The following is a 25,786-nucleotide window of genomic DNA, read 5'->3' as shown; positions in this document are numbered from 1 at the left end:
AAATCTGAGATCTCTGAGTCTTCATTTCATCATCTATAAAATGGGAAAAGTGGCATTGTCTCTCTAGTGTTGTTTTACCAATTTGTCTTCAGGGTTACTGAAGGATATGGGAAACCCACAAAGCAACTGGCCATATAGTACCTACTAGTCATACTGTACCTGGACCATAGTAAACACTTTCCAAGTACTTGTTGAATAAAGTAATGGAAAATACATGTACACATCTGTTTACTTTCCCTTGGGCTTCAGTTCCCACAAAACAAATGCACCTGGTGGGGAGGGGGCGCTTAATGGACATGTTGTTAAAGGGAGAGTAGGGGAATAGAGTGAGGGGTTAGGTGTGAGGCAGAATGTGTGTGTGTGTGTGTGTGTCTGTCTGTCTGTATGTGTAAAAATTCCAAGCTCAGCATAGACTTCCAGTTTGCTTTGGTACTTCACTCACATAAGGAAGTGTAAACAGAGTGCTTTGTCTAGGTTGACTTTTAAAAGCTATCCACCTATTTCAGGTATGACGTGGTTTATAATTTTGACATTGGCTCTCCCCCACTGAGAGAGATAAATGCTCTCAGGTGCAATATTAGCGTATTTATTATTTTTGCTCATGATTCTGAGCCAGGGCAAGCAAACCAGAGGAATTAAATGGGGCTAACAGATTGTACATAAAGATGGCCTTCTTCATATATATAAAAGGAAGGGAGTTCCCTCTGTCCCAAATCGGTGGGTTGATGTTCTCTCTGTTTTTTATTCTCACAGAGAATTTGTGTGATTTGTTTCAGAAGGTTACTTTTCATAAATCCTGTGTTAGGGTAATTCCCTTGATTACACATCTGCAAAATTCAGTGTCTGCAAACCATAAGCTCTAGGTATTCATGATGTTTAAAGCCTACAAATTTCACTTAGATACACATTGACTGAAATTCACAGCATTGCTTTAGCTCCATACCTATAAGTTTTATTAGGAAGCTTTGATTATATATATAACCTTTCTCCTTTCCTCTGTTTTCTATTCTGTGCTCTGCTTAACAGGATGGAATGATATAATGTATAAGAAATAAAACTTTACTTAAAAGCAAAGTTCTATGCACATTTCAGAATAATGATTTACTGATTTACTTAGCTACTTATATTACAACCTACAACTCAGTCCCAACTGCAAAAGGCACTTGGCAAAAAGAATTTTAGGACTAACCCTCATTTTTTTCTTGGTTTCAGCTCAGGTCATGATCTCAGGGTCCCGGGATTAAGTCCTGACTCTGATGCCTTGCTCAGCATGGAGTCAGCTTATGGATTCTCTCCCTCCCTCTGCTCCTCCCCTTGCTGGTGCTTGCTCACTCTCTCTGTGTCACAAATAAAATAAATCCTTTTTTAAATTTAGTTTTTATTATTGTGCTCAATTAGCCAACATATAGTACATCACTAGTTTTTGATGTAGTGTTCAATGATTCATTAGATATAAATAAATCTTTATAAAAAAGAATGAGGGGAGGCACAGAGAGAAACAGACTTGCCACTGAGTAGGGAGCCCGATGTGGAACTCGATCCCAGGACCCTGAGACCATGACCTGAGCTGAAGGCAGATGCTTAACTGACTGAGCCACCTAGTACCCCTAAATAAATCTTTAAAAAAAAATTTGATCTTAACAGTCAAGCTTACAGAGGGCCAATTTTTGGTCTTTTTGACACGTGGTTCCTTGGGGTTCTCACTGCACCAGTTTGAACTATATCAACTCCAGTTTTATAGAATTTCTAGTTTCACTGCATATGTAGCCTGCATTAGAATTCAAAGTTCTGAAGTGTGAGATTACCATTCTACCTTAGCTGTGGATAATGTTGTTAAAGAAAGGAAATAATTCAACATTTGCTCTATTTTCATGGCTTTCCTTGATTCATTTGATATAGTTCATTTGTTCTTTTATTCACTGAAAAATATTTAATAGGTCTATGTACTCTGCTGTGAACTCTCCTGGCTCAAGGAAAGGTGATTTTCCCCTTAATTTTAATTATTTCTCATACTAAAATGTAAAGTATTGACCATGGAACAGATGAAATGTTAAACTTTTAATGAATCTCATGGAGCAGGGCCCCTAGATGATGTTATGATTTAAACATTGAATTGTTGAATTAAGATGATACTCAGCCATTCACTCAAAAGGACTAATTATGATACAAACATACGTGTCTTGCAAGTTAGTCAGGACGCTCCAAATATAGCTCCAGGTTGAGAACTCTTCTGAGAGAACATGAATCTAGACTCAGGATTTGTGGGTCCAGTGGGTCAAATGAGGATGCCACCAGGAGCTGTAATAATAACTGAATTTATAATTCCTCTAAAACATCAGGTAGCTCTGCTTTGGGGATCCTTTAGAGTGGAGTGATGCAAAGGCAAAAGGTGTGTTCTTCCCACTCCTCTGGGGACCATTACTGTGGCACATGAGGGTGGCAGTCAGTGTGCTGGTGGCCACACCAGCAGGTGACTGCAGGCCCTACAGAGTGGCTGCCACACCCAGTGGGGAAAGGGACATGTGGGTCACCCCTCTTGATGGGAGTGGGTTGGGGGCAGGGCTGGGGGAGACTTTCTGGGGTCAGACTGTTATAAATGATTGTAAATAGTTTCCTAATTTGCCTCTGCTTTCTGTCTCTTGATTTTGCTATCTATTGGGTATACCACTGTTAGTCTTCCTTCCTACAGCTCAACCCTTTTCATGTCACTCTGGGGCGGGGGGGTTCATTAAATGAATTAAACACAAACTCCTTATCCATACCACAACCCACAAGAATAGGCTTCAGTCTGCCTTTCCAAGTGCACCCATAGTCAATTCCATTACTGACAACCTCTACTTCAGTCATATCCTGAATATGCCCTTGGCTCTTCTCTCTTAGAGCTACTTATCATAATTTCATACATCCTTTTAAGATCCACTTCATGGGGTTCCTGGCTGGCTTAGTCAAGTGTGTGCCTTCAGCTCCGGTCATGTTCCCAGGGTCCTGGGATCAAGTCCCACACTGGGCTCCCTGCTCACTGGGGAGCCTGCTTCTCCCTCTGCTCTTTCCCATGCTTGTGATCTCTCTGTCTCTCTGTTGAATATGTTAATAAAATCTTAAAAAAAAAAAAAGATCCACTTCAAATACATCTCATTCATGAAAACTTCTCCAACCCATCACCCCAACTGGGATTAGAGAGTTAGAGCCTTCTAACTCTCTAACTAGTATACTAGAGATGTCTCAATATTATGGAGCCTGTGTCCCTACTCATATTCTTAACATTGTGTACAAGCCTTTGTTCATATGTCATATACCTTTGATATTCCTGGCATTATGGTAGACATTTTATTTACATTATTTTATTTAAATGTTAGGACTTCAACTTCACATCAACTGTATGAACTGCATAGTATCTCCATTTTATGATTAAGGAAACCAAGTTTGAATAACTCATTCAAGGATAAGTGCAAGTTCAAATCCAGATCTATTTTATACCAACACATGTGCTTTTCTTTTTTTTTTTTTAAGATTTATTTATTTATTTGACAGACAGAAATCACAAGGAGGCAGAGAGACAGGCAGAGAGAGAGGAGGAAGCAGGCTCCCCACTGAGCAGAGAGCCCGATGCAGGGCTCGATCCCAGGACCCTGGGATCATGACCTGAGCCGAAGGCAGAGGCTTTAACCCACTGAGCCACCCAGGTGCCCCCACATGTGCTTTTCTATTAGGCTGTGCTGCCTTTTTGTGATCAAGAGCTCCTTTTTACTCATGTATATGCCTCCTATAATTTCTAAAACAGTGGAAGTGATTTGTATGTACTGGAGGTGGGAGGATGTAAGGTGGGAGTGGATGGCAGTTATCTTGTACATATAAGGCCCAAGATTGAAGCGGAGATAGAGGAACACTGAACCAAGAAATGGAGAGATAAGGTTTTGATGACATTACTTGAGTGTCTGCATCAACCCCGTTCTGTTTTTGAACTATTCAGGTACCTGAGCTGGTATAGTCCCGTATGATTTCAATTTTCTGTTTACTAAGTGGAAGTTACTAAAATGATAGAACAAGAGAATGTTCTAAGCCTGGTTTCAGCAAGGTATTTGAAATAGGCTCATCAACAAGAAGATGAATTGCAGTTTGTTTAATATACACCCAAATTATCTGTGTGGAAGTATGTCAGTCTGGAAAATTTCTCTATTGATATTTCACAAGTTTTCTAAGTAGAAGAAAATGTAAATGAGCAAATATGAACTCTTACAGATCTTGAAGGTTAGGCTTAGACATTGGATACCCAGACTCCAGACAGGTGGGAAGCACTGCATTGAACATGATCAGGGATCATGCAAAGGAAAAAAACCTGAGTGTCAAGGTCAGTGTTGGAGATCAGAGGAAAGGCGACAGAGTCTATCTGAGACCAGAGAGGCAAGGGTAAGGGCAGGCCGCCAAGGCCAAAAATACCTGGAGGCAACACTGACATTAAACCCACTCCCATGTAGGTTCAAATCTGATCCTTGTCAATGAGTAACTGTGTGACTCTAAGAAAAAAAAAAAAAAGATTGCTTTAATTTCAGAGCCTCTGTTTCTCCACTATAAAAATGGAAGTAGTGATACCTATACCAAATGGGCTATTTTGAAGAATAGGTGGGGTAACCTATGTTACTATGAAACAAAGGTACATAGTAGGTGTTTAATACTTATGATTTATTTTAAAACATATGATTTACCAGGAGTTGGCTAATAATTTATTGGAAACAGGGAGAGAAGGCCAAGGACCTCTGAGGCAGGGAAGAGGAAGCAGTTATGAGGACAAATAATTAATTCTTCAGAACATGTTTTCTCATCCAGGAAAAATTTGTCCCTTACAGCATGTTAAATGCTCCGCTTAACACCCCATAAGAAGGAACAAACTAAGATGGTAACAATCAAACTTAACAGCAATAAATGTGAAGCTTGATATTAAAAAAAATCACTTAGGCATACCTGGGTGGCTTGGTCGATTAAGCATCTGATTCTTTTTTTTTTTTTTTAATTTTTTTAAATTTTTATTTATTTATTTGAAAGACAGAGATCACAAGCAGGCAGAGAAGCAGGCAGAGAGAGAGAGAGAGTGGAGGAAGCAGGCTGTCTGCGGAGCAGAGAGCCCAATGTGGGGTTCGATCCCAGGACCCTGGGATCATGACCTGAGCTGAAGGCAGAGGCTCTAACCCACTGAGCCACCCAGGTACCCCAAGCATCTGATTCTTGATTTCATCTCAGGTCATGATCTCAGGGTCTTAGTATGAAGCCCTGCACTGGGCTTCTCACTCAGCACAGGGTCTGCTTAAGATTCTCTCTCCCTCTGCCCCTTGGTGCATGCTCTCTCCCTCTCTGGCAAATAAATCTTATAAAGAAAATATGACCAACAAAAATTTAGCTGAACATGATTTGAACAACACCTTGGTTGACATAATGATGTGGCTGAAATTGGTATTTCCTAGTTACAGAACATTGGAACATTGGTAATTTTGGTGCCTAATTTTCAACCAATTAATCTGTCTTGACTTTTATAGTGGGAAGTTGGAACAGTATTAATGTTAGTATTTGAATTCTTCATAGCTCTTTAGTACTTATTTTTTTCATATTATAAAAAACGCAAAATCATATAGAAAAGTTAGAAAATGTAGAGAAGCAAAAGAACAAAAAAACACTCATGATTTCACTCATCCATAGGTAACCACTATTATTACCTTTGCTTATATCCATTAAGGTCTTTTCCTATGCATTCCCTCTGTCAAAGGAAGGGGGCTGTGTTACAAAGGAATGAATCCTCAGAAGTTTTTAAGCAGAAGTATGGGAATCTGTCAGAGATATGTGTCATATAATTTGTTGTATGGAAAGTAGGCTAAATGTTACAATGTCTAATGTCTAATTTTTTCTATTTTAAGGTTCTAAGAAAGAAACACAATAAATGTCATTAAAATGTTCACTGTGTATTGTTCACTTATATTTGTAGGATTCAGCTGAAAAAAACTTCTGGAAATTCCAACTCTGATTTGTAAGCCATTCCGTTGTTTTCCAAAGTATTGGCTCCAATGCCTATATTTGATTTCTGTGCTTGAGTAAACCCACCCACATGCCAGACTGAACCCCAGTGCGTTTGACATTTTCCCTCTTGAACAGCATCCAGCATAATGTAGCTTACTGGAAAAAATCTACACAGGATGACTCAGCCTGTCATGCAAGCCTTTCTTTCTGTGGAATTCCTTTTTTTCTCAAAATGAAAATGGGCCACATTATTTAAGGATAAACAAATCTGAAAGTGTTTCCAGTAACATCTTTTTATGCATAGGCCTCTGAAGATTAACTAAAAATTCCTGGCTAAGATCTTGCTTCCTACCTAAATGTTTCAGTAAATACAGTTTTATTGAAATAGAATCAACTTCTTAAAATCCCCAACTGAAAATAGAAAATGAAACTCCATTTCCCAAGAGGAGGAACCATGCTTTCTTCTTCTTTATGATGTCCCTAAATTATGCATGCAGTGCTGGCCACACAGTATACATTTAAAGCTCTCTAAACCAAATTATGTAAGGTAGAATTACTGTTTATGAAAAATCATGTAAGCTACATGGCCTAACAAGGTCTAGATTCTTCTTCTATTTTCCAGTAAATTTCAGGAAAACTTCCCAGATAAGCACATGTACTGTGCTTAAATCTATTATTTTTAAGGAGTTGTATTTTGGATATGGTTTTAGAATTACCAGTGGAGTTTTATGAGGTGAACATGTACATTTGAAAAGTTCTTTAAGTGGGAGGGTTTTGCAAAGAGGCAAGCACTTCTAGAAGCTATGTTAACTGCTGTCATAATATTGACAGAAAAAGGGGCAGAACTATAAAAGTTGAGATCAAAACAGAAAATGGGAATAGAAAAAGAAATACACTACAGAATATTTGATCAGTAAATAATAATAGTAGCTAAAGGTATTACATTTCCACTACTATATGTGCTGGATACTAAGGTGAGATGGTTTATGTACACTGCCTTTTATAGCCATCCTACCATAAGGATTATCATCTCCATTTTTCAAACGAATTAACTAAAGCTCAGAAGAGTGAAGGGTCCTATAACTGTCGGCCAAGCTGAGATTCATAGTTTGTCTGACCCCAAAGCTGACTTTCTTCTCACTATACCATGTTGTCTCAGATGTGGTGTAAATAAAACCAGGAAAAGACAAAGAATAAAATAAGTAAAAAATGTTAAATACAACTAAAATGTATTTCTTTTTTTATTTGAATGAACTTATTTGAATTTATCGAAGAGATTCATGACAGCAAGAAAAGGAATTGCGTTGAGCAGGCAAAGTGGGGCCGGGGCTGAGGGGGGGCTTCCTGCCGTGGTGAATGGCAAGATGCAAGGGTCAAACACTTCAGTGTCCTCTTTGAATTCTCTCCCTCTAACTCCTATTTCTGATCAACTGCTTTCTTCTTAAAAAATCTCTGGGATATGTTGATTTTCGAGAGGGCCTTAACATTGCCCATACATCTGGTGACATTGTGAGAATAATAATATCGTACCTTATCTGGCTGATGAATGAAAGAGGGCCCCTTTCTTTCTTCTGTGGGGCCACAGTACTTGGTTAGCAGACCAGTCTGGTCAGCAACCACTTGACCTTGGGAACATGCTTTACACAGGGCAGAAGCTGATGGCCATATACTGTGACTTTGGTCTTGTTCTTCCCCTGCCACCATTGTCTTGATGGTGGTTTAAGTCACTAGCATTTCTTCCCTGCAGCATTTATTTTAATTCTTCTCCTTATCTCCAACCTTGACCTTCAGTGCTCTTCCTACACAGCAGCCGATTTGGTTTCTAAACACAATTTTTTTTTTAAAGATTTTATTTATTTATTTGAGAGAGAAAGAGAGAGCATGAGAGAGGGGAGGTTCAGAGGGAGAAGCAGACACCCTGCTGAACAGGAAGTCCAACGTGGGACTCCAGGATCATGACCTGAGCTGAAGGCAGTTGCTTAACCAACTGAACCACTCAGGCGCCCCTCTAAACACAACTCTGATCATGTCAGTCCCCCCAATAATTCTACAGTACACCTCCATTGTCCTCAGCATGGAGTCCAGACTCTCTGGTTTAGCAAACACACCACTGTTTACCTGACTCTGCTGGCTTTTCTCTTCTCCTCTCTTACTGTACCCCACTTGCCTTCTATTTACTTTTTTTTTTAAGATTTTATTTATTTGACAGAGATCACAAGTAGGCAGAGAGGCAAGCAGAGAGAGAGGAAGGGAAGCAAGCTCCCCACTGAGCAGAAAGCCCGATGCAGGGCTCAATCCCAGGACCCTGGGATCATGACCCGAGTAGAAGGCAGAGGCTTTAACCCACTGAGCCACCCAGGTGCCCCCTTTTATTTACTTTTATCTTGGGTATCTTTGTGCTTTGAATACCCCTTTTAGTCCTAACATTGTGCCCTCTATCTGTTGATTTCTATTTGTTCTTTAGACCTCAGCTCAAGACATCTCCTCTAGGTTGCCTTTCTAACCCTAGAAGCTGAGTTCGGCATCCCTGTGTCCACATAGTACCTTTACTCACTGTGAACTGTAGCATTTAAATCAGTGTTATAGTTATCTGCCTCTGCATCTGCCTTTTCCACAAGTCTACTTCTCCAGGACAGGAGCAATATCTTATTTCCCAGGGACCTACCATAGTACTCGACTACACTGCCAGCTGGCAATATAACTTGCTTTGGGGCAGATGCAAAATCATTCCTTTAACTTTTCCCAAAAATGTAAAGGTAGGAATGGGGGAAAAAGGAATGGAAAGGCAGCCACTTTCTGTCCATAAGATGTTCAGTGTCTCTGTGACAACTTATCTGAGAGATTTTTGATCCGTGGACTTCCCCTTCTTTCTCATTCTGGGATGGAATTGGAATTCCGACTATTTTCTTACACCTGCTTCAGTGGTTTAAAGTGACTCTAAAGGAATGTATCAATTAAGCAAAGAGGAAGCCACTAGAAATAGCTCCAACAGTGTTGTTCCTAAAAGGATCTGCCTACAGAAAATGAGTGAAATCTGAGCTGATCTTCTTAATGTCTCATATGGACATAAGATCAGAGAATATGGCTAAGAGAAGGCCTGCAGGTGGGGTGTTGTTGATATTTAAGATACCAAATTTTGGAATTTTCAGAAATTCCTTTTAGTGGAAGAATTATTGCCCCTAACAAAGTACCGTATCCCTTTGGTGATTCATTTAGTTCTCCAAAGCCTGAAGATTTTTTGTTTGTTTGTTTGTTTTCCTTAGAAATTAAGACTCAAGTGTAAAGAGTGTCCACGAAATTATTATATATGAAATTATTAACTCTTAAATCCCTCATGATTCCTTCTTCATATCTGGATCCCCAGGATAATCCTCCTACTCTCATTATGTTTAAAAACCCACCCTCTGTCCTTCTGAGGGGAGGTATCAGTAGCCACAAAACTGAATGAAGGTAACTGACTCTCCTCCCCAGTCAGCAAAGAAAGACTAAACCAACAAAATGACATGTGGGATGATAGATGGTCATAAGCACTGCTATGGGTACCCAGGGGAGACAGCATTTTGTTCAGGTCTTCCTTTTTTTCCTTTATATCTCATAGCTAGCTTTTTTTTTTTTTTTTTTTTTTTTTTTTTTTTTTTTTTTTTGCCATATATGTTTTCTCCTTAGAACAAAGGTCAACAAACTTTTTATGTAGGGCCAAATAGCAAGTATTTTAGGATTTGCTAGCCATAGCAGTCTCTATGGTAACTACTGACTCCGCCATTGTATTGCAAAAGCAGCCCTAGACAATATGTCAGTGCCTGGTCATGGTGCATCCCCATACAGCTGTATTTATAGACATTGAAATTTGAACTTCATATAATTCTCTTGTGTTGTGAAATATTATTCTTCTTTGGATCACCACCCCCCCCCCCCCCCATCATTTAGAAGTGTAAAAAACATTGTTACTTTGCAGAGGATACGAAAACAGGTGGTGAGCCAGATTAAGCCTTTGGGATATAATTTGTTGGCCCCTGGACTAGAATGTCAGCTGGGGAGTGACAGGGTTTGATTTGTGCTTTCAGCCTGTGATCTCAAACTGACGTGTGCATATGAATCATCTGGGGGTTCTGCTAAAATGCAGATTCTGTCATGAGAGTCTTCATATCTGACTAGCTGCCAGGTGATACTGCTGCTGCAAGGTATGATTTATGGACCACACCTTGCGTTGGATCCTTCCATGAAAGAAAGCCTGGATTGGAGAGAGACAGGGTGGGGGTAGAGGGAGAGGTAGAGGAGGTAGAGGGAGGTAGTAAAGATCAATTAGGGGACTCTTGGGGAGATGGACTCGAAAGGCTTTGGTTGCTGAGAAGACACGAGAGCTAACAGGGACAGAGAAGTTGGGGATGACTCCAAAGTTTTATTGGTCAGTGATGCCTTTAGCAGAGATCCCAGAGATCTGTATGGACCAGGTATAAGACAGTGCTAAATACATTTTTATTGAGCAAATAAGAAGGCAAAAAGAAGAAGTTGGAAGGGGAAGGAATGGGAGAAGATAATGACCTCAGTCTGGGAGTGTTTGGATTGATTCTGCAGAAACCAAGAAAAGGGAGCAAAGGCTGGTAATGTTTTGAAGGCAGAATGCTGTGTGACACCTGCTGGTCTGGGAATGGGTTGTTCTCCATCAGCTGAAGGCTGGAGCTAGACCCATAGCACTGCTAGCCAGAAGGAGCACAAACTGGTCTCCAAACCTCCTTTCCTTGATGAGCAAAAATTGACTGAGGGCATTTGCCACCTTGCAAGTGTTCTTATATACGTGTTTAATTTGTTTTTATTTTACGATAAGGACTTTAATGACAGAAAGCCATTAAAGAGTCAGAATTTACTGGCAAACCTTTTAAAGCTTTGGCCTAAGAATCAACTTAGTGTGAAAATTATACCATAAGGTCTGTTGTCTTGGGTTTTATCCTCCCTGATGTCTAATTTAGTTTGTTCTTCTACTGAAGACACTCACTTTCATGTATCAAAGGAACTGGTTCTTTATGCGATATCATTAGTGCTTTCTCAGATGGAACAGGTACTTTAATTTTTTTAAACCTACTTTTTATCCTTGCAGACTCTCATGAAAAAGTATTTACCTAAATTTCCTGAGGTTCTGCTTGTCATTGGTCATAAAACAGCAACAGCAAAAACCCAAACATATGTGATGTTTAATCAAAAACCTCCTGAGTCTCTCGCTGTCTCTGGTCTCTCCCCTTTAATCCAATTTATACAGTGTTTCCCATTTAATATTTCTGAAGCATATTTTCAATCTTATTACCGCCCTAGTCTACAGATGAAGTCTGGACTCATCAGTCAGCCTTTCCATATGCACTACCATCTGATTTCCATATACATTTTCAAGAGAATTTCTTTCCTGTTACTCACTTTTACCCACCACACCCAATGACCAGATCAAACTCATGCTTCCTCATGGGTCCCACCTTTTTTGCCTTTGGGTTATTGAGTATGCTGTTCCTCCCAACCCCACTCTCACCTTTTATCTTGGAACACTATGGTCCTTTGAGTCTAGCTTATGCTTACCCTCCTCCATAAAGCCTTTCTAATATCTAATTTGGATTTTTAAAAAAATTTCCAAGCTTTTTGTTTGTACATCAAGGAACAGCAAAGGGAATAGATCTCTAGAATGTAAACTCAAGGCAGGACTTAATCCATTGTATTCATTGCTGTGTCTCCATTACTGAAGCAAGTGCCTAGCACACAGCGGGTGCCAGAGAAATATTTCTTGAATGAATGAATGAGTAAATAAATGAAAGCATGTGTTTTACCTAAGTTCAGTAATATCACATGAAATGCCTGGCACAAAATAGGTGCTTAATACTTTAGCTTCCTTTCCTTTTATTGTCCTTTTTAATAGATGCTATAAATTTCAAACATATATATTTCTATAGTGCCTAGAATTGAGCGGGAGAGGAAAGAGAAGTAAATTTGTTGAAGACCCACTGTCTGTCAGGTACTGCATAGAGTGCCTTATAGACACATCTCATTTTAATTCTCCATGAGAATTCTATACATTAGTTGTTATTCTTTCCATTTTATGGATGGAGAAGCTAAAGATCAGTGATACATGTCCAAGGTCACAGATCAAATAAGTAGGCAGAGGAGTGGTAGATTACCCTGTGCCTGCCAAAATGGAGCCCGAGGTCATGAGCAGATACACCAACCCCGTGAACCTGGCTGTCTTCCCCCATCTGACCATGGTGCTGTTGGCCACTGACATGTTCTTTACAGCCTGGTTCTTCACTTATGAGGTTACCTCTACCAGGTACATTTGAGATATCCACAAAGAGCTCCTCATCTCCTTGGTGGCCCTGCTCTTCATGGGCTCTGGAGTCCTATTCCTGCAGCTCTTCCTGCTGTTCCAACCAGGCAGCTTCACTGAATTCCTGCTTTTGTAAATTAAATTTTTTTTTTTAACTATTGCTGGAAATGTCCCACCTGCTGCTCACAATAAAGGCAGATGTGTGACAAACAAACAATCAAATAAATAAATAAGTGGGCAGAGATGTATTTTTAAGCCAAGTCTGTCTGACTCCAAAATTCCTACTGTAATAACCATTTATATCAATGGGGGCTATTAGCTAGTAAATTACAAAGTAGGATGCAAAACCTTGTTTACCTGACTTGAAAAATCCACAGTCTTGGCACTGTATTGTGATGACTCTCACTGTGCCATTACATAGCAAGTGCTTAATAAATGAATTTTAAATTAATTCATTAATTTTTAAATAAGTAAATAAATTTTATATAAACTAATGAATTACTAATGGCAAAAAAAAAACTAATGAATTACAGAACTAATGGATTAAGAATAAGCTATTCTCAAGGAGGGCACGTATTGATGGAGAACTGGGTGTGGTGCAAAAACAATGAATACTGTTACGCTGAAAAGAAATTTAAAAAAAATTAATTAAAAAAAAGAATAAGCCATTGTCCTATTAAAGAATCATGAATTAGGAATGGTACTGGTTTGCAGAGAATCACCAATTTCCTTTTGCTCAAACAACAAGGTTAGCTACAAAACGGAAAGAAGAAACCAATTGCTGCCGTTGTGGGAGTCCAGAAGTTCTATAGCTATCACTGAAACCAGTGCCCTCAATTATAACACCTGCCATGCTGTTTCAGAGTCTCTGGTCTATGACTGCAGGCCCAGAAAAGCAGCAGCTGAAACCTTGTTTTGAGCTGTCTTCTATAGCAGATTCCAGACTATGGTAATGCCAGCTCCAGTGGAAAATTTGAACTCAAATACCTCTCTGATCCACCACTTCAGACTATTCAAATCACAAAATGAACCAAATTGGGGTAGAGGAACTTTCAGATGAGAAACTCTGGAGAGCTTCAGTTTATTCACATGCCTTTGATGTGAGTTATCACACTGTAACAGATAATAAAGTGATTCTGCTATCAAAAATATCTTCTAGGGACACTAGGCACAGTGGGTTAAGCATGTGATTCTTGGTTTGCACTCACATTGTGATGATCTCAGGGCCATGAGATAGAGCCCCGTGTCAGATTCTGCACTCAACATGGAGTCTGCTTGATATTCTTTCTCTCTCTGTCCCTCCTGCTTGTATGTTCTCTCTCTGAAATAAATAAGTAAATCTTAAAAAAAAAAATCTTCTAAAATCTTACAGGCTGTGTCCCACTCAGTGTGTGACCTTGGACGTTTGCTGAACCTGTCTCAACTGTCAAATAGGGACGATGGTGAGTACCTTATCAGTTGGTTTTAAGGATTAAGTTTTTAAAAAAGGATATATGGCATTTATTACCATGCTCAATAAGGATTTTAATTCATAATATGTTACACTGAATACACTACTTTTAGCACATTTGGCAGTTTCTCCCATAGCAACACTTGGAAGCTGGACCAACAGATTTGAAATTAATCCTGATATTGAAAAACTCTGATGTATTTTATTTGCAACATGATTATGGGAATCTAATATCCTCAGGGTCTCTCTCAGGTGTGTGCAGCCAATCTCAGATACTTGAGAGAGACCTTAGAGTCTCTTTCAGATATTTATAACACATTGTCTATGAGCTATGATTGGTTTTGATCTGATCCATACAGGAATAAATTCTGATTCTCATCATTAATACAACAGTAAAAGCTACCTTTTATTAAAACTAGGCAAATATTTTATATGTAATATCTAATTTAATTTTACAGCATGTCTGTAGAATAAGGATTATCATTTCTACTTACAGATGTACAACTTGGATTTAAATTAGTTTATGGAATTTGTTGCCCAGAATCATAGATAGTAAGTGACCCCACTGTCATTCAAGCCTAGATCTGCCTGACTCTAAGGCATGTGTTCTTTCCATTGAGCTACATAGTTGTGACGCTCTTAAACACATAGTCATGAACCAACATTTTCATCTCACTAATGGTATTTAACTAAAGTTAAATAGTTAAAGTGAATAAATAAGACTTATAGTGTGAAAAAGGCCTGATTGATATGAACACTGGGAGGGACTGGATTAGGTAAGACACTGAATGCGGTAATGCCTTAGCTGAATTCTGAATAATGAGTCGGTATTAGTCAAGTGAATAGGTGGGGCATGGGTGGGAGAGAAATGTGTCCTAGGGAGAGGGCAAAGCATACAGGAAGATCTGTAGAAAGAGGCAGAGGCACATTTGGGCACTTGCAAACAGTTTAATATGTCTACAGAACAGAGAGAGAGGGAGAGTGGACAGCATGAAGCTTTGCAGTGAATGTAAGAAAGCTGGACTTTATCATAGTGGGTATTTATATTGATTCAGGGTGAGATTTAATTTAGGTACTCAAAGAGGGGCAAGAGGGCTAGAGAGAGGTAAGAGTCGTGGATCAGGGAAGCCAGGCTGCATGGAAAGGTGTGTGAAGGCTGGAAGATGCTGATAATTTGAAGGTGTGGTAATAAGAGAATGGGCATACACCTTGCCAGACTTCTCATTGCTCTGTTTATATCCTGGCCCACAGTGTTAATGAAACTGTGGAATTATAAATGGGACATTGTTCAAAGGCTTATATTTAATTCTCTGTCCAGTCTTAACCAAAGACTTTGTACAATGTAAGTACAGTTTCTGAATCTTGTTCATTCAGAATCCTCTCCACCAATTTTTAATCAAGAGTTAGTCTTTGCTAGACACTGTGGATTTGGGCCAAGGTGGATTCCTGACATGTATGAGTGAGGTCGAAACACCTGAGTCACATAAGATCCAGAGGGCAGGTAGACAACCAGATCACTTCTGCGTTAGCCAGGTGTCTTGACAAGAGCTGAAAAAAGAATTTCTCCTTTACAGGCATATGGCTTTAATTTGGGGAGGACAATTACCAGATTTACTAGAGTTTTGCAGTAAGGAGAACAGTGGTGATTTGGCCACAGATGAGGAATTACTTGGTGCCACCATATCCTCCTATGGGGCAGTAAGGGACAGCTTCACAAAAGGCTGTTCTTTTGCCAGTAAAAGTGAAACAAAATGAAATAAAGAACCTGAAATGATTAACTATAGGGAATGCTGTGGATCGAACTTGTGTTTTTGCTCTTATAACTTACTGTTGATATTTCCTTCCTATCCTTTAGGATATAGTAATAGGATACGGTTAACTTAGTTATATTTGTTACACTTACACAGATAGTACTTATATTGTACCCAACACAATTCTAAGGACTTTCTATATTAGCTCATTTAACTCTTTGATAATCTTATGAGGTAGGAACTATTTTTATTATCACCTCCAGTTTGCAGATGAAAAAACAGACAGAGTAATACGTCTGCAGTAAAATAGCTATTTTTTTTTTAAAATTAAAGATTTTATTTATTTATTTATTTGACACACATACACACACACACACACAGATAACAAGCAGGCAGAGAGTCAGGCAGAGAGAGAGGGGGAAGCAGGCTCCCCGCCGAGCAGAGAGCCTGATGTGGGGCTCGATCCCAGGACTCTGAAATCATGACCTGAGCTGCAGGCAGAGGCTTACCCCACTGAGACACCCAGGTGCCCCAAATAGATATTTGGTGGAGTTGAATTTTGAACCCAGGAAATTTTGCTGTAGGATCCATGCCTGAAACCTGGAATTCCTAAGTCTTAATATGAAGTAAAAATACTTGGGAGGTGTATTAAAATTCAGAATCCCAGGCCACATCTCCAAGATTCTGATTTAGTGTGTCTGGCAGGGGCCTGAGTATTTGCATCTTTAACAAATGTTTCATATACTTGTGAATGACACTCAGAGAAACACTGCTGTAAATCATAACATTAGCCTGTCTTTGTTACTGTTGTTGAAAGACTATCTGTTTGTTTCCTACTACCTCAGTAAGTATACTCTTTAACACAAGGAAAAAAATGTGAAAATAATGACATTTTGATAACTATCTATCTGTCATCTATCTATTCATCCACCCATCCATTCATTCATTCACCTATCCTTCTTTGCATCCATCTATCTTATCATTTATCTGCTATCAATCTGTCTTCAACATTGGGTCTGTCTACATATATATCAGTTTGAATGAAGCTAATTTCAAACCAGATAATAAAAATTCTGTATGATACCAAGTATCTCATCATATTACATTTTTAGCCATTTGTTTCTATGCCTCACAGACCCATTTGGAAATAAGTGTGTGATGAATCTAAAAGGAGACAGTCCTTTCACTTTTGTTACTGGATTCTTACCATCAAGAGGTGACATTGTTTTATAGTTCCAGTGTTAGAGTCAGAACTAATAGGTTTTTTGGTTTGTTTTAGTCATTTTATAATGGTCTTTTAATACTTGTAACTATGTTTTGAGAATGTGACCTGACCTGTGGCATCTTTCTAGTCATTAAGAAATGTCTAGCATTTCTTCTGAGTTTTACTATACTTGTGCTATCTCTCTCACATTTATGGTAAAAGATGTGCTGTTAGAGTAAAATGAATATTGAAGTCAATGTAAAAATGATTAGTTGAAAGGTACTATTTAGAATCTCATTTTTCTATCAAAATAAAAGGGTTATCTGTTTTTCAAACTTACTTTTTATCTAAATTTAGGTATTCAGAAGTCCTATGTTATTAGGTTAAAATTAAAATTCATATCCCCTTGATAGAAAAACAGTAAAATGAGGACCTGGGTGGTATAGTTGGGAGTCTCTGATTCTTGGTTTTAGCTTAGGTTGTGCTCTCAGGGTTGTAAGATTGAGCCCTGCATTAGGCTCCATGCTCAGCAGGGAGTCTGCTTTCTCTCTTGCTCTTTCTCTACCCTTCTCCCCTCTCTATCTCTCTCTCTAAAATTAATAATCTATTAAAAAAATAAAGAAAAGAAAGAAAAATAGTAAAAGAAAAAATGGGGGGGGCACCTGGTTAAGCATCTGCTTTCTGCTCAGGTCAGGATCTCAGGGTCTTGGACTCAAGCCATGTGTCAGGCTCCCTGCTCAGCAGGGAGTCTACTCCTCCCTCTCCCTCTGCAGCTCCTCCTGATGTGCTCTCTTGCTCTCTCTGTCAAATAAATAAATAAAACTTAAGAAAAAAAGATTTAAGTTGAATATTCTCTCCAGTTATAATTGAGCCCTCTGCATTGCCAAGGGTCCTAGACAGATCTGTCCTCTCCCTTAAGGATGGTGCCTTCTGACACATAATAGAGGACAACTTCCCTGTACCAACTCTTGCCCACCCATCTAATTGTAGCTAAGAGAAATTGTGTGAGAAGCAGGAGTTTTAGCTTGTAAAAAATGAGAGGAGAGGATAAGATTAGTAAGGGGCTAGAGCAAAGACATATTAACAAGGGTTTTAGAAACTTATAATTCTCAGTATAACAAAGGGGCAAGAGCTAGAGAGGGAAGGAAGGGGAGAAACTTGAGTGAATTAAGTATGAATTCCTTTCTGTGTTCTTCTTTTGTTCTTCAGGGGACTCACGATCCCATGTGATAACCAGTCTCTCCTCAGAAATAGCTTTTCCTTTTTGCCTTTCTCCATGTGACCTTATTCCAGAAATCTTTGCATTTCTGGGCCTAAACACCAAAGAAGGACCAATCAGTTTCCCCTGTTTTCCAACTGAAGCTTTGTTTGGTACTCTGTAGGTGGCCTGGGTATATCCTAACTCATAAACTTTCCTGTGAAGATACAATTATTTTTTATGTGTTCCTCCTCCTTAGGTTGAGGGTATAGAGTAGAAGTAAATACGTTTCAAAATGAATTAATTAACTTCTGCTTCAGGTCAAGATAGAGAAAGTGGGAACAAATTTACCCTCCATGCTGAAATAATGGGAAAAAAAACAGGAAAAATATATGAAATAAAAGTTGTGAAGACAGTGAAGATCAAACAATGAAGAACAGTGACACATGAGAGATGGAGAGCTCTATAATTGTCCCAAATTCCTGCCTTGAATGGGTTTCAGGATTGTTGTGCAGGAAGAGAGGACCCAGGCAGAGCCAGTGGACCCCATGAGTTGAAGAGTAAAATTGAAAGGCCGGGAGGCAAAAGCAATTAAAGTTTGTGGGGCGGAGTTCTGGAGAGAAGAAGCTACAGAGGAGAGAAGCTCAGAAACCTGCTGAAGGGGCTCTTCGAGTTTTAAGCAGAATGCTGATGTGTATATGTGATGAGAAAACTGTTCTTGGCTGTGGAATGAATTTCCTAGGAAGATTAGAGAGAAACGTTTCAGAAGCTCACAAAGGGCTAGAAATAGTACCTATTCCCATAAGCCAGATTGGAAAACTTAAAACTGATGGGGCATTGGATTGAGTACTTAGAGAATTATTGCCTCAGGGTGCCAGGATGGCTCAGTCAGTTAAGTGCCCAACTCTTGGTTTCAGCTTAGGGCATGATATCACGATCTTGGGACTGAGCCCCACATCAGGCTTCTCACTCAACAGTCTGCTTGAGGATTCTCTCTCCCTCTCCCTTTGGAGAGTCTGCTTGAGGGTTCTGCTTGAGGAGTCTGCTTGAGGATTCTCTCTTCCTCTCCCTTTGTCCCTCCTTTCCTCTTGTGCACTCTCTCTCTCAAATAAATAAATAAAAACATAAATATTTAAATATTTATAAATATAAATAAATACATGTAAATATATACATATATATATATATATAGAGAGAGAGAGAGAGAGAGATTGCCTGAGTAGTGAAGAATACTGATAGACTAAATGCTGCTTTGGTTCAACTTAATGAATCTCAAAAATAGGACTGGAAAGTGTCAAATTTTTTCCAAGTAATACGAACTCAAAAATATTTATTTATAGGAATGCAAAGATATGTAGTACGTACACCCCATGGTAAATTTCAAAATGCCTGGCATCTATTAAAAAGTTACCAGGTATGCAAAGAAATAAGATATAGCCCAGAATAAGGACACCAAACCAGAACTAGCATAGATGTTAGAATTAGCATAAGGCATTTGAAAAGTTATTATAACTATATTTCATAGTCTTGCAACTAAAGAAAATGTTAAGTAGAAAGTTGGAAGATAAAAAAGGACCAAATTAAATTTGCAAAGTTGAAAACTATAATATCTTAGCTGAAAAATGCACCAAATGGGATTGGTAGTGGATTAGACGTTTCAAAAAGAAAGATTAGTGAAGGGGCCTGGGTGGCTCAGTGGGTTAAAGCCTCTGCCTTCAGCTCAGGTCATGATCCCAGGGTCCTGGGATCAAGCCCCACATCGGGCTATCTGCTCAGCAGGGATCCTGCTTCCGCCTGACCCCTGGCCCCTACTTGTGATCTCTGTCTGTCAAATAAATAAATAAATAAAATCTTAAAGAAAAAAAAAAGATTAGTGAATTGGAAGACATTGCAATAGAACATATCCAAAATGAAAGATAAAGACAAAAAGGAATAAAAAGTAAATAAATAAGGCATCAGTGAACTATGAAACAACTTCAGGAAGCTACAAATATCCATCATTCAATTATTAGAGTGACTAAATGAAAAATACTGATTATGCTGAGTGTTATCAGTTTCTTAAAAACTATGATCCAGCTATTTCTTCTTAGATGTTTACCCAAGAGAAATATAGCCATATGTCCATACTTGTTCTTAAATGTTCATAGAAGCTTTATCTGTAACAGCCTAAATAGGATATAACTCAAATGTCTATCAACAGGTCAATGAATGGTATATTGATCCATGTGTATGTTATATCCATAAAGTGAACAGTACTCATCAACAAAAAGGAAAGAAGCTACATGAAAAATAGTATATACTTTATGATTCTATGCATTTAAAATTTTAGAAAATTCCAAGTCTTCTATAGTGACAGCAAATGGATTAGTGGTTGCCTAAGCCCAGGGCAAAGATAAGGGTGGAAGTTAAGGGTATTGGTAAGGAATTAAAGAGGAACGTAGGAGACTTTTTCAGTAATGTATATATTCATTTTCTTAGTTGTATCAATGGTTTTGTGGTTGTAATCATATGACAAAATTTAACAAACTCTATACCTTGAATATGTGTCATTTATTGCATGCCAGTTATACATATAATAAAGTCATTTTTAAAATAACTTTTTCCAAACTATGAACCATATATCTTATTTAGAAGATTAGAGACTCACTTAAAAATAAGACAAAATGGGAAAATTTTTTTTTCTTAATAGTTGGTAAGAGTGGACTTTCCTTCAAGTCAAAGCTCATTGTCTAGAATCTAGATCTTGAAGAGCTGAGGAGGGGCTAGAGGCATAATCCCTAGGCTTTGCTAGCTTAAGCTCTTCATTGAGTCACTAACCAGGAGACATCTCAGAGCCAACTTGAAAGGGATAGTCACTGAAGGTACAGAGCTGAGCAAATGTTGTGCCAGGAGAGAGAAGACGAGAATAAATGAGAGAAGAAAAGGAGAAGGTTATGAACTCAAGGAAAACATTAGGATGCCACATGGTAAGGGGTAGAAGAGTCTGAAAGTCAGGAATAGGAGGCTGTGAGGCTAAAAGGGATTAAACAGAAGTAGAAAGAGGCAAACCCAGGTCTAGGTCTAGGCCAAAGTGGGGGCTTCTGGTAAGTCATCCCTTTGGACTTATTCTGCTCAATGTTTTATATGCTCTGCAAGTGTGATGCAAAGCCTAGAAGCAGAAGAAATGCACTCATGGGTTATAAGATGTTATATAATTAATAAAAATTATTTTCTTAGGGGTACCTGGCTGGCTCAGTCAGAAGAGCACGTGACTCTTGATCTTGGGTTGTGAGTTCAAGTCCCCTGTCGGGTGTAGATATTACTTAAATAAAAATTAAAAAATTATTTTCTTATATAGATTATGGCAACATCTAGGTTGAAACCCTTGGTGTATGCAGTTTTTAAAAAAGGAATATAAATATTGTTTATTTAAATATCAGTTATACTCAAAAAATACTCATAAATACTCAGTTACACTAAAAAAAAATCAGTTATACTCAAAAAGATATACTCAAAAAATGTGTTTTCTGACCTACTACAGGATCCCATCAAGGTATTTCTATTGGTCTGGGATATGAAAATAGAAGAGTTTTCAATCTATAGATGCCAGCTGATATTTGACAAAGGAGTGCAACTAGTTGTGACAGATTTTATTAGTGACGCTTTATATTTTGCAAAGCATTTTAGAATTTACAAAATTGTTTCACATATATTTTATCTTTCTCATTTGGATATCTAATTTTTATTGAATTGATTATTACACTGATAAAGATTAAAGTTATTAATCTATGCTAAATAATTTGAAAAGTGAATTTCATGGTAGACAGAACAAGAAGAAAGATTCACTGTGGGTCATTAGCTAGGTTTAGAAATCATCAAAACAGAACTTTTCATAAGGAACTTTAGAAATAATTAAACCTGAGCCATATGACATGTATCCAGTAGCTACACATTTGTTTCAAGTTTAAACTGACTAAAATTAAATAAAATGAAAAATTCAGTTCTTCAGTCATGGTATCAATAGTGCTTAATATGGTTAATGGCTACCTTATTTGATTGCACAAATATAAAACATTTCATTTTTTGCAGGAAGTTCTATTGGATAGTCCTGATCTATACAAATTCTCTCCCATTTTCCATGGCTGAAAATATATTGATTAAATTGAATTTAATTTTAGGGTTGAGGAATTTGAGGCCCAGAGAAATTAAATGATTTCTGTAAATCACAGAAGAGCCTGAAAATGAACCTAAATCTCCTGACTTTCATGCAAGTGATCATTTTAGCATTTCACACCACTGAACTTTTACTGGTATGTCTTCTCTTGAATAAGAAGAGCTTGGATACTCAAAACTGGCAAATAATCAAAGAATCATTTAGTTTTTTTATTTGTATTCTACACTTCTATTTGAAGTTAGGAAGAGCTAAAGTCCAGAAACTTTATTTCAAACAAAACAATGATGTCACACTATAAAAACATGATCCAGAAGAACTTGGGTACTTTCCAATTCCCCTATTCTGTCCCTTTATACAAGTCCCCATTCAACCCACTCTACTCCATGCTGGGACCAGACAGTTTGTTTTTAGGTATTAACAGAAAGATAGGCAGATCTGCCTCCTCTTAAAATGTCTGTGGATCGCCATGTGGTAAAGGGCTTGAATTTTCAAAGGTTACTCAGCAGGACTTTGAAAATTAAAGAAAGCCCAGATGAGATGTGGGGAGAGTGTGCAATTACATTTGAGAAGGTGCAGCCTTTCAACTGGGTGAATTCTTGATGAGACAGCAAAGTGAGTCATTAAACAGTAGGCTGTCAATGAAGCCGGGACCCAGATTTGCCTTGGATCAGCTGCAATGCCAATAATTTAACCATCCAAAGAAACCATGGAAGAACGCTGGTAAACCCTTGGACCTGTTTTTATTACAGGCTTACGATCCTAATTTTTAATAACTAGAGAAAGGACTAGATGAATATTGAAGAGGTACTGTTGAAACTCAAGGGTTCTTTAAAAAAATGACCCAGTATGCATGGTCATTTTGGAAGGTCAATGCTTTATAGCCCTTTACTGGTCTCAGGGAAAAATGATCACTTCCACATCTGAATTTTGGTAAAAGTTGTTTTTCCTGGACCACTGTTAAATTTCATCCAGCTTTTGGCAAGAACTGCCTTCCTGGACCCTGCTGGAGTGCTGGCTGACACGTTACATCTTCCACAGCGCAACAACTGTTCTATCGAATTCTGGGAGAGCAGCCTATTTTTGTTACCAGACGCTAGAGGATGCGTGACATGTCATTAACCTTCAAAACTGGCCCTGCACAAGAGTGTTGTCAACAGATGGTGACTCTGATTCTTTCTTTCCTCCCTGCCTTCTTCCCCCATCCCCAGGATATCTTCTGGCTCAGAATGCTCCTTGGTATCAAAGGGAAATTTGTGTGTGTGAAACAGACATTGTGGAATGTGGAACAAAGACTAGAGCAAGGTTTCTTATGTTCATAATTGAGACTTACAGAAAATAAATGGGTAGAAGAGACCATCAGTAGTGTTCCTCTGCAAAGATGGGCCAACAGTGATGAAATAAGCCTTGATGCCGAGAGGCAGACTGTTGCGCATCAGGGAAGGATAACTGGGGCGCTGGATGGAAGAGCTGAAAGCCAGCATGGTTTTGGGATTTGGGTCTAGCTATTTCACTTTGGAAGTTCTCATTTTGCTCTCTTCATGTTTATAGTGGAGGTCAGTAGTAATTAGAAGATTAATTATCAACCATCCCCCAAAATGTATCTTTGAAAATAGGAAGTCAATTGATTCATTCAGCAAATATGTATAGGGTTGTTTATAGTACACCAAGCACTATGCAAAGCTCTAGGGATAAAATAAGAAATTAACCAAAGTGCCTGTCTCTAAGAGGCAGGCTATTAAACAGATGACTATGATACAGCTCTGATACCTTCTAAGGAAACACAGATGAGGAAGCGACAGGTCCACAAACTATGCCACAGGGATGCCATAGGATGCAGCTCCAGTGGTATGGAAAACCACATGGTAAATGTGTCCCATCTTTCCTAAGCATCAATTTTAATGAAATTCAAACTCTTTGTCCTAAAAGAGACATACATTAAAAAGGAGAAATAATTTTTTAAACAAATTTCTGTCACTTAGCCCAGGTACTAGTTCATTTTCCATTCTCCTTTCCAGGAAAAACAAATTAATATCATTGGCCTAAGTAAGACATGATTATCAGCTTTTTGTGTGGGTGTCACTAAATCCCTAAAAGGCCCTTGGCCCTCAGGGTTAGAAGTATCAGTGTCATACTATTTCATGTGGCACTGTATAGTTTACCAAGTACGTTCAGTGGATTTTCCATCTCACAGTAAGCCAGCACACCATCTCCGCATAAGTGATTAGGAAATGGAAGCTCTGTGAGATTAATTTATCAGTGAAAGTCACAGGGCTGGTAAGTGACATCAGACTGAACTTTGCTTTTTCTGACACCAAATCCATTATTCTTTCTACTTAATCATTCTGTCTCTCTTTCCAATAATTAAAAATTAGAATACCAAGGTCAAGGATTTCTAGCCCCTTTTTTGGGACTCATTTCCATTTTCTTGCTATCTCTTTAGGAATGGAGGCTAAAAGTGAAGAAGAGCAGACAGACATTGTGTGATATTGAGTGGAAGATTCTGAGAGGCTGGATGAGTCAGAATGCTCCACTTTATATCTGGGAAACCTTAGGAACACTGGCATGTAAATGAATGATGGGGGAGCTTGGTTAAGTATGGAGTGCAATGGTGATAATTTAGGAACCTGTAATGAGAAATTTCAAGGTCTGTTGCTAGATTTGGGTCCACTGATTAGGTGGCCTTGACACACATTGTATTCCTTGTTCTCTCATGGGTACTTCATGACCATGGACTTGATGATTTGACTTTTTCATACATCAAAATTAAAGCACAATACTATATAAAAAACTGTCTAGCATAGCTGAAATTTTGGGAGGATATGACATCAGGAAAGTGTTTAAGATCTCCATCTTAAATTAGGTAATCTGGAAGCATTGTGGACTGTGTTGATACTTATTGAGAAAAAACCAGGCTAAACCACATATTAATTAGCAGTGCTAAATTCCTGAATTACATATATATATATTTCACATGTACCTCCCTCATCAGATTAAATAGGGCATTTCTTATAATAATTGCAGATTTGAACAAAATCACACACTCTGTTTCAAGATTTAAAAATTCAATGGCTGAGACTAAGAAATGATAAACTAAAGGAAGCCACAGGATGTCTGCCAATTATTGTTGGCAGGAAACGGGATGACTCATCCTGAACATGTGCTTTCATTGCACAGGACAATGGAGCATGATGAAAATGTTCAACTTATTGAATATTGTGGACATTTTTGTCATTCAGTTAGTAGGAGACTGTTGAAATGCAACCATAGACTACCAAGAATGCCAAAGTGACCCATGCTTCTGTTTGAGAAAACTGATAGTAGAAAGAAATAGAATAAAGAAAAGAGTAAGTGGTTTCAAAAGAGACTGCGTGTGGTGGATCCCAGGAAAGTCCAGGTGGAGAAATTCCAGAATTTAGGAAGGAAACATAGTATTGCCAGTGGGAGGCATGACCCATTGCCAAGAGGTAGGGAATAGGATTCATTTCTGGGGAGAAGGAAGCAAGTGTGTTTTGGTTACAGGAGGATGGGAACATTTCTGGAGTTCTTCCTAATGTGACCTTGATAGGGTATCCTGTCCTGTCTGATACCTCATCCTATAAAAATATACAAATAGATGGGGCACCTGGGTGGCTCAGTCCGTTAAGCATCTGCCTTTCAGCTCAGGTCATAGATCCCAGGGTTCTGGGATCCAGTCCTCTATGTTCAGTGGGTAGGCTGCTTCTCCCT

At 38.5% G+C, this 25,786-nt stretch overlaps 1 pseudogene; it reads left to right on the top strand.

Moving 5' to 3' along the window:
* The first annotated feature begins 12,173 nt into the window (after positions 1 to 12,173).
* Positions 12,174 to 12,440, top strand: LOC131839818 (transmembrane protein 258-like; annotated as a pseudogene).
* Positions 12,441 to 25,786: the final 13,346 nt, after the last annotated feature.

The sequence above is a fragment of the Mustela lutreola genome, chromosome 8 (genome assembly GCF_030435805.1).
Source record: "Mustela lutreola isolate mMusLut2 chromosome 8, mMusLut2.pri, whole genome shotgun sequence".
Taxonomy (NCBI): domain Eukaryota; kingdom Metazoa; phylum Chordata; class Mammalia; order Carnivora; family Mustelidae; genus Mustela; species Mustela lutreola.
The sequence above is the reverse complement of the archived record's forward strand: the minus strand, read 5'-3'. Positions and strand labels throughout refer to the sequence as shown.